General features: G+C 42.1%; 1 protein-coding gene across 1 annotated transcript in view; it reads right to left on the bottom strand.

The window, feature by feature from the left end:
• Nucleotides 1-8801, bottom strand: part of Krcc1 (lysine rich coiled-coil 1) — a 14422-nt gene extending 5621 nt beyond the window's left edge. Inside the window, exon 1 of the mRNA XM_021190853.1 lies at nucleotides 8634-8801. The gene's annotated coding sequence lies outside the window, so the exon portion shown is untranslated. The remainder of the gene's footprint in view (nucleotides 1-8633) is intronic.
• Between the last annotated feature and the right edge of the window lie 1821 nt (nucleotides 8802-10622).

Below are 10622 nucleotides of genomic sequence, written 5' to 3'. Positions count from 1 at the left end.
AATAAATCTTAAAAAAAAAATAGAACTACTGTATAGTCCAGCTTTACTAGTTATGGGTATAGACCTTTACTGTTCAAGTGAACATACACATTTATTATAGCACTATTCATTATAGCTAGGTTACAGAAACATGTTATCCAAATATATGGATAAAGAAAATGTGGTATATACTATACAACAGAATTTTATTCGGCCACTTTAAAAAAAAGATGAAATTATGTTGTTAGAAAATGAATGCAAACTAGAGATCATTATATAAAGTGAAATAAGCCAGGTTCCTAGGCAAATATTCAGTTTTTTTCCTAGATTGAACATATGAAGGCATAAGCACACAAAATCCTTCAAAATATATATTTCTGGCAATTATTAGGCAAAACACTGCCATATGAATAACTTCACATAAAACAAAAACAAAACAAAAAACCCTTAGTGCTTAAATGTGGACTGGAGAGATGGCTCAGCGGTTAAGAGCACTGACTGCTCTTCCAGGGGTCATGAGTTCAATTCCCAGCAACCACATGGTGGCTCACAACTATCTGTAATGGAATGTGATACCCTCTTCTGGTGTGTCTGAAGAGAGCAATGGTGTACTCATATACATAAAATAAATCAGTCTTTAAAAATAAAAAAAAAAGTGCTTAAATGTATGGGACTACAAGATGACATCACTTTACTGTTGCTGGAATGATGCCATAGGTGGATTTCAGCCATCACAGAACATGAGGAAGTGAGTTAGTGACTTAGAGCAAAGACAAAGAAAGATGCATGAGCCCTTTCTATTCACATTATGAATATGTGCTAACAGCTTTGCATCTTTTACCTCCAAACTCCTTGTAAGAAAGGATCTAACAGAAAATAATCTCTGAATGAGTTTGAAACTGTCCACATAGTAATAACTGAAATGTTGATACAGGGAAAACAGAAACTAGAATTTTGTGAATAGTAATGAATGATTTTTTTTTTTTATTTTATTGGAACTTTTTTCTTTCTAAATTGAGTATTACTTTACAATATTGTAAAAGCTAACTAAAAAATTTCAACAAGCTGAAATATCAAAATAACATTTTGATTACCTGATATTTTTCTACAGAATTAGAATAAACACAGATGCCTTCTTTTATCTAATTCTCACATATATGGCAAACAGGGCATTCTGTGGGTTTAAGAAACAGTGATCAAAGTGACTAGCCCAATGATTAATGGCAGAGTTTGTTTGTTTGTTTGTTTTGGTTTTTCGAGACAGGGTTTCTCTGTATAGCTCTGGCTGTCCTGGAACTCACTTTGTAGACCAGGCTGGCCTCGAACTCAGAAATCTGCCTGCTTCTACCTCCCAAGTGCTGGGATTAAAGGCTTGCACCACCACTGCCCGGCAAGATGCAATTTCAAGCAAATTACCAGTGGATAAAACTAGATGGTGTGGCTGGTAAGATGGTTTAGTGGGTAAAGGGAACCTATGGCCAAGCCCAGTGACCTGTGTCTGATACCTGGGACCAACATGAAAGGTGAGAACTGACTCCAAGTTGTCCCCTGACCTCCACTCAGTGCTGTGGCAGGTATAAACCTACACACACACACACACACACACACACACACACACACACACACACACACGTGGGAGTTACTTAGATGAGATCTAAACAGTACAACTGACTTTTATGATTCATAAAACAAATGTACTTAGTACTTTTGCATCCAAGATGGCAGAGCTAAAGAGATCAAGTTTCTCCAGGTCTCTGAACATTAAGAGACGAGAGTAGAAAAGATGATTATGTATTGATATATTATTAATGGCTACCTACCCCCTCTCTCCATGACACCAGTATAGGGAAGATACAGAATGGAAGTCACACCATATTAAAGAATGAACACTGAACAGGAACTCAGACTTAAGGTACTGGAATACCTACCTACCCACACTTATGTCTAGCTGATAGTCACAACTCATCCGAGTCAGTATCTTCATCTATGATCTAGAGGCAAGACCACTAGACAGTTCACAGTGAACTGAAGCCTCTTTAAAGGGTTGTCAAAGGTAAAACTACTGTATACCACTTTTACTGCAGTAGAAGCCACTGATGCAAAACAAACAACCCCCCCTTGATACAGATTTATCATTTTTTGAATGTCTCTTCTAGTTATTGTATGAACATGGTGGCTAAATTACTAGGGACTTAAGTTGCTGTGTGAATTCAGTGTAAGAGGTGTGTGTGTGTGGGGGGGGCAAAGGGCAGAAATGAGTTTCAGAGTTAGAAAGACCTGAGTTTAAAACCTATTTCCCCAAATATGTCAGCTCATTATTTCTTTTCTGAGCCTGTATCTTCATGCACCAAAAGGGCAATACCATCTACCACAAAGGTTCTTAAAACGATTAAACAAAATGCCATGGATGAAATTTATCTGCTATATTTCAAAGCTTGCAAAAGATAGTATCTTATTTCCAACCTATCTCATAATAAAAAAATTTTTTTTATTAACAGCAGCACCACAGATGCCTTTCTTTTATAAAAATCTGTCTGCATTCATTTCTGATATCTAGAGAGAAAATTAAAAACATTGGAGGTTGTATTTCCAATCCTCATTTAGCAATACCATTTCAAACACCACCTCAAATTTTAATTTTCCAACTGCTTACAAGGCTATAGTTACAGCATTTTGCTCATAAGAAACCCCATTATAATATGAAACCTCTAGTAAGCTTAATATTTAATATGGTAATCTTTCAAGCTTAAAAAATTTGTTTATTGTGTATATATCTGGTGTATGTGCCAGAGGAGGCATGTGGAAGTCAGGGGTAACTAACTAGAGTCAGTTCCTTCTCCTTCCACTATTGGGTCCCAGAGATTGAATTCAGGCCCTGGGACTTGGAGGTGGCCATCCCTCAGGCCTTATAGCCTCAAATTTGTAATCCTCTTTCCCTCAGCTCATAAGTACCTGGAATTATAGATGTGTGACATCACACCTGAACTTAACGTTTTTCTGTGTTCCAGAAAATATCACTGTAAGTGAGAAGGTTTCTGAGAAGTGATGATGGAAGGGATTTGGTCACAATATTGAAATATGGACTAAGATACTGAACGTAGGCATTTTTTGGGTAGTGAACAATCTCGAAAAATACAGTCAATTTTATGAATCATAGATTCAAACCTAGGTAAACCTTCCATATCTCTGTGTTCCATTTTTTTTTTTTTTTTGGACTCAATTAACTATTGATAAAAAAAAAAAAAAACATGTTTACAGAGTAAGAAGACTTTTCCTTGTCATCATTCCCTAAACAATACAGTGTAACAACTATTTACATAACATTTATACTGTACTCAAGTCAAGGCTATATACAGCTACAATTAGTCAGACTTTTGTAGGATGTGTTAGATAAGGTAGGGGGTCTGGAACTAATCCCCTGCAGATAATTAAGCATGACTGTACACTATTAATGTTCTGTGAAAATCACTGGAACCATAAACCAACTTTACCTGTAGCAGGCAACCTTTTCCCAGTGGGTAAAAGTGTGACCACAAAAATTTCACTAAATATGGAAGACCATACAAACATGAAGCTAGTCATGTTGTGTATTAAATTTTAGAACTTGGGCTAACTTTTCTCCCTTCATAATTAATCTTACCCAAATTACTACTTTTACATGGTCTACAGTTAAATCTAAGGCACCCGACTGCTAAAATGATTTTACAGATGCTTATCTGTTTCTGAGCAAGAATGCTACAGTTTGATAATGTATCCCCCAAAGCCGGTGTTAGAATGCTGGAAACTTTATCGACGTACAAGCATTACGTGAAGTCTAATGGGAACTATTTAGGTCACGAGGTAGCCACTTTAAGATTTGATTAATGTTAGTTAAAAGAGAACTTATGACTACAAGTTTGATATCTCTCCACACACATACTCTTGCCTTCCTCCATGAAGGTGACCTTCGCCAGATGGTGGCATCTTAAAAATCACTAGCCTCTAGAACTGTAAGACATCTTTTAAGTGTGGCATTCCATTATATCAACATAAAGTAGACTGAAGACAAATGCCATTTAGCACCAATATTGTACATTATATTCAGGTATTTATGTATTGTTTTTTCAAGACAGGGTTTCCCTGTGTATCCCTGGCTGTCCTGGAACTAACTCTGTAGACCAGGCTGGCTTCTGCCTTTTGAGGGATTAAATGTTTGTGTCACCACCTTTATTTCTTAGGTTATCTCTGTTGTTTTGAGACATGGTCTTACCACTTAGCCCTTGTTAACCAGGTTCTATGTAGAAGAGAATAGCCTCAAACTTGTAAACATCCAGTCTTTGCCTCCTAAGTGCTAGGATTATATATTAAAATGTCCACCTTCTATGTAGCAACTTAAATCAATTGGAAATGTGATGTTATGACAAATGTTCATGGTATATTTTAAAATACGTTGTAAAATGGTATGCTCCAATTTTAGTATCAACAAGCCAATACACAAGCTAAAATAATTTGAGAGTAAATTACTGTGACTGGCTCGTGATCCATTCACTTTCTTTCCCAGGGATGGGGGTGATGGTAGAAGGAAGGTGGTACCTAGATTTGAGTAAAGCCCTGAATGTATTTGCTTGGAAGAAACTAATTTTTACCTTAAGCTATCCCTGGCCAAGGATTACTAACAGTAAATACTGCCCATATTTAGGAGGCATAGCACCCAGAAGAATGCCATAAAACTTACATAATTCCCTAGGGTATGTGGATATATTCATAACCTTCAGTGTGACCCAGTGAATCTCACTAAAGGTACATATTTGAAACAAGGTCTGAAAAATCTTTCACTTACCAGACACTTCTTTGTTTCATCTGGGTTTCTAAATTAACTTATCTTTGAAATAACTACTCAGTCTTAATACTGTATTACACTGCTAATTCATGGGAGTCTGATTTGTAGCTCAATATTGTTAGCTAAATTTTATTGAAAATAAATGAAAAAGACATACATTGACTTGGGGTTTGCTACATGTATCTACACTATAATTTGCAAAAAATCAAAGTCTGCATTTATGCTGGTTATCTTGAAACTAAGCCTGATTTCAGTACCAGTATGTAGCTTTTCTGCTTAAAAATATGTGTTCAAAAGAATTAAGAGGGCTGGTGAGATGGCTCAGCAGGTAAGAGCACCTGACTGCTCTTCCAAAGGTCCTAAGTTCAAATCCCAGCAACTACATGGTGGCTCACAACCATCCATAATGAGATCTGACTCCCTCTTCTGGAGTGTCTGAAGACAGCTACAGTGTACTTACATATAATAAATAAATAAACCTAAAAAAAAAAAAGAATTGTTAAATCAGAAAGTTTAGAAAGAATGTGAATATAGTGTTTCGCAATTATTTTGAATTGTTTAAAAATATGTAGTTTAGCTACAGTAAGGTAGAAGGGGTAAATAATGTAGTTTTCACAACTTCCCTTGATTTCAAATTAGTGCACACAAACCGACCACAATGATACTGACTCTTCTTGGGTTGCCTCAAACTCCTGGACTCATGTCATCCTATTTATCTGCTTCCTGCTTCAAAAAAGCTTTACTTGTCCTATTTTGAAGGTGACAATGGAACTGGAACTGTAATTCTTTTTTTGGAGTAGTTTTCTAACACAGCCTAAAATACACACACACACACACACACACACACACACACACACACACACACACAAACTTCCAACCACTGTCTTATCTACAAGCATAACTGGAAATTACAAGTTTTTCTGTAACTACTGAGATCTTTTTTTTTTTCTCTCAAAGTCAGGGTCTCACAGTGCAGCCCAGGCCAGCCTTGAACTCCTGAGCCTCATGCCTCAGCCTTTAAACACTGAAATTATAAGCATGTGTGACATGTCTACTCTAACTTTTTGGGGGGGATGAGGGAGCCGTCTATGTAGACCACTCTGGTCTAAAACTCAGAGATCTGTTTGCCTCTGCCTCTCAAGTACTGGGGTTACAGGTATGAGCCACCACACCTGGCTCCACCCAACCTTTTTTAACTATTGAAAATAAAACATACAGAGTCCTAAACCAAGTAGGGTGGCACAGACCTAAAACCCCAACCCTTGCAAGGTAGAGGAGAGTTGGGAAGACATTCCAAAGGTCCCATAACCCTGACTAGGTAACTTTTTAAACTGCTGTATGTTTTTTCATTTTTTTGAATGTTGCCAAATGACCATTATAAGTCCAAACTTCCATGTTCTATCACTCTCCCAGCACACAGCCAAACCACAGAAGGAGTACCAGACTGTCCAGCAATCAGTCCAAAACTATAAGTCTAATTTACACAGTCCTTCAGAAGTTTGGTTACTGTAAGGTTCCTAAACTTGACAATACTGATGTTCTCAGTAGGACAATTGTATGTTGTGTATAAGGGGCTGTCTTGTGCACTTTAGAGTGTTGTAGCATCTCTGTCCTATACCAAATAGATTACCTAAAGCATTTGCTTACCATGTTCCTTTGTCCTGAGGCTACAAGCAAAAATGTCTCTGGACATTCCAAATGAATGGAAGATGGGAAGCCTGGGACAGATACATCCTTGGTTGAGAAGCACTGGGCTAGTCCAATTACCCCACTCAGGAGATGACACAACCCAAGACCAAGTGTGGGACTTTCCCAGGGTCATCAAGACTCCCATCTCACTAGTCTCATTTTCACTAACTATAAGTGGTACAGCAGTTATTACTATTGCATTATCACTTAGTCTTTTGCACATATTAGAATCACTGGGGGGAAAAAAAGTGCTGTGGAAACTTGCAGAAAGGTTGGTTTTGTTTTTCCATGAAGAGTTGATCCTAAATTGTCCTGTGATCTGACTATAGAACTAAGAAGAATTGCATGTTGACGCCTAAAATCTATTCAGGCATACTTGGTGACAGACAAGTTTTAACACACACACACAAATTCAGATAAAAAATTTTCTCAGGATATTCTTGGTTGATTGAAGATACTTATTTGATTGTAATAAATTTTTATAACCTTCTTACTAAGTGGAAGTGTTCATAAAAATGTTTTAAGGATACTATTTTACTCCTGTGCTACTTCTCCAAAGTGAACTGTGTAAGGACATAAAATACAGAGATCATGAAAAAAGTTACTTTTAGTGTTATATTTACAGATATTATATACAGAAAAGGAATCTAAATTATCCTGTGGTAGTCTGGCTTCCATTATCTTTCACACTGGAGACAAGGAACGATATAAGGCAAAAGTACTAAAAATAGTTTTTCTTGGTGTTTTACTGAACTCTTCGGCAGTGGGGAATCAAATGCCACGATAAAAAATTATTTCCAAAACTGCTTTAAAGATTTATCTCACAGGCGCAGGCTGTCTCAGGAGTCTAGTACCTGAAAGAATACACACACTTCTACTGGGATAGTCTACAGCTTTTGTGTTTTGGTAAATGTGTTGGTGAGAATGTCAAAACTCTCCAAATCTCCATCCATAAAAAGCGACTTAAACCATAATTTAACACGGCCCCCAGTGTCAAGTGCCTGGGACACCCTAGCCCTCTTTAAGGAAAAGCTCTGGCTGTCAGGTTTACTGTTTATTTTAGTCCTCAACAGATGACAGGCTGCCGTGTTGGTGATGCTCCGGGTCTAAGGAGTTCTACCCACAGTAGAGCTCACTCTTTAAAAGCTAACAATTCTGCCCAGTCCCTGGCCTTTTTTTTTTTTTCCCCTGAGGTAGTGTTTCACTCTATAGCTTCTGCTGGCTAGGAATTCTCATGGGAGACCAGGATGGCCTCTGCCTCTCCAGTGCTGGGGATTTAAGGCGCTCAGCACCACGCCCAACAGAGGCTCTATCTGTTATTTTAAGCTTATTTCCCACAGCTCAGCAGGCTTTCATAGACCATAGAAGCATTTCTTGGGATGAAGGAGGCGCCTGACTTCCCTAGTTCCCAGCCGGCAGAAGCAAAGGCTAACTAATAACTAATCCTTGGAGATGTTTCACCTCTCCTGTCTACTTCAGGCCTTCTCTCCTTACACATTTTTTTAAAAAGGCCAAAGTCACTCCGAGCAATCCAGAACCCAGCTCAGTTCTGCTCCTAGTCAGTAGGGTTGGAATAAAATCTTGCCTCTCGCCACTCTCACACTGGTCAATAAATGCTAAAACTCGGGTTACTACGGTCAAGAGACGTCTGGACACTTGTTTTAACTCGTCTTCCTGGCAATCCAGAAGCCTACAAAGGCTTCGGGGTGATCCGTCCCCTCCACCTCACCTCTCCTCTTCAGCTCTCACGCTCCTGTCCAGAACTCCCTAATTCCCCACTCATGTCTGCCCCTAGGGGGCCTGCGGGGACGTCTCCTCTCCACGCTCCTGCCCCAAACCGAGGCTGCTCTCTCCGGGGGTCGCTGGAGGACGGGGCTTCCTCGCTGTCCCCCCACTGCCCTCGCCCTCGGCTCGGCCGTCTCTTCTCCCGGCCCCCTCGCCCGGCGGTGACGTCCCTCGGCCACGGCGCAGCGGAGGCGGAGGGGTCCCGAGGAGAGAGTCGGGCGCTCCGAGGGGGGCCGCCGGCCGCGCCCGGCTCTCGTCGGCCATGTCGCCGGCGGGGCGGGGCGGGGCGCTCGGCCATCGCCAGGCCGCGGGAGTTGAGGGCTGGAGCTCGGGCCGCCCCCGCCGCCGGGCGGGAACTCACCTTCTCTGAGGCAGGGGCGGGCGTCTACAACTACTGTCCCCCTCCCCGCCAACAACGCCGGCCGGGGGTCAGAGGCTGCGGTGGAGGTGGCGGAGAGGCAGAGACACCGCTGCCGCCGCCGCCGCCTCCGCCGCAGAGCAGGCGGGGTGGGGGGGGATGGGGGAGGAGGCGGAGACCTGACTTCCTGAGGGGAAGTCGCCGCCACCACCCGCGGCTGACTGGACGGCGCCGGCGCCATGGCGGCCGGGCCGCGCCGACGCGCGTGCGCAGCAGGGCGGCCTGGCCCCTCCGGAAATTTTTCTAGCCCCGCCCTCCATGTGCGCTCCGCCCCCTTCCCGCCATTTCGGACTTACCGGCTCCGTCCGTAAGGGTAGGAGCTTGGTGTCCGTCCTTCTTGCCATTGGAGGAAAGAAACCTAGTGACGAGGTTCAGCCCGGAAGCCAAAGTGAGTCCGGGAATGTATGGATCCACCGGCCAAAATATCTGAGAGACGCACATCTATCTGCCTTTTCGCCTTCTTGTGCTCTTATATTAATACCAGATATTAAGCACCATCCCTGCTCATGCTACGTTGCTAGCATAGTCCATAAATTCCCTCTCAGATTATACGCGTCCGTGCACAGTATGCCTCAAAGCACACACACGGTATGATCATCATACATGCTCCTGTCACATAGATACAACATCACACAGGTACTACTAAAGTATATTTTAGTTTACGTGGTCATTACTTTGGAGCGGAGTGAGGGTGGGGCTCCTTTTACCTTATGCACCCCAGAAGTCGAACTCAGGTTCTGGGGCTTGGCAGCAATCTCCTTTACACACCGACCCATGTGTAATAGGGTCTCACTTTAGCTCAGGCTTGTCCCAAACATAGATTGAAGTAATCACCTAAAACCCTCAGGTGGACTGAGAAGCCCAGAGTTGACTGCTGACTGCTGAAGCTTCTGATGAGGAGATCCACACACCAAACCCGCTAGTCTCCCACTTTCTGACTGCAGGGGAACTGACCTGCAAGTGGAATGTTCCAACCCCAAAGCTCTCCCCGCCCCTCCGCCCCCACTTCAGTCCTACAAAACCCAACTCCTTGCTCCCCCACACGTGCCACTTGGGCACAGTCTCACTTCCCTGAGAGACTACAGCCCTTCAGTTCTGATTAAAGATCAGTTCTGTTTCAGGAGTTGTCTGCCTTCCCTTCATTTCCACTCGCCTCCACCAATCCCTTCCTATCCTCTCTCAGTCTCTCAAGTGCTGAAATTACTAGAGCGAGCCAGGAAGCCCCACTAGGGTCTTTGGGTTTTTGAGCTGAAGACTGCTTTACTCCCAGGCTGGCCTGGAAAACAGGATCTTTCTACGTCAGACTCCCAAGTGCTGGAATTAGAAGCCCCCTCACCCCCTGCTTCCGGTTAATACCACACTTCTGTGTAACTTAACACGCAGCACTTGCTTTCTTTTCCAGACACTGCCACTCCCCGACTGCCTAATAAACTCTGTCTGTCCGTAAAAGGCTTCACATAGCAGTCCATTACTGAATCCATGCTTATTAATAACACAGGGACAAGAGAGAACCTGAGGTTTTGGTCTGTGCTGTAATTAGACAGCATATAATGGGCTATTATGTGAGTGACTTTCTCTCTTCCCTCTACCCTTTAAAAATATTTATTAATTTTATTTTTAAAATATTCTGAGCCGGGTGTGGTGGCACACACCTTTAATCCCAGCACTCGGGAGGCAGAGGCAGGTGGATTTCTGGGTTCCAGGACACCCAGGGCTATACAGAGAAACCCTGTCTCGAAAAACAAAAACAAAACAAAACAAAACAAAAAAATCTGTATTGCATACAAACTTGCAAAGAAATAGAAACGTGGTATTCCTAAAGATCTGCTCTTAATCATGTGTGTAGTGTGTTTTGGTGTGGAGAGGGTATGTGCATATGTGTGTGTCCCAGGAGGTCAGATGCATCAGATCCCCTGGAGACACGTCTGGTTA

The sequence above is a fragment of the Mus pahari genome, chromosome 2, assembly GCF_900095145.1.
Source record: "Mus pahari chromosome 2, PAHARI_EIJ_v1.1, whole genome shotgun sequence".
In the NCBI taxonomy this organism is placed as follows: Eukaryota; Metazoa; Chordata; class Mammalia; order Rodentia; family Muridae; genus Mus; species Mus pahari.
This window is presented reverse-complemented; position numbering and strand designations above follow the sequence as displayed.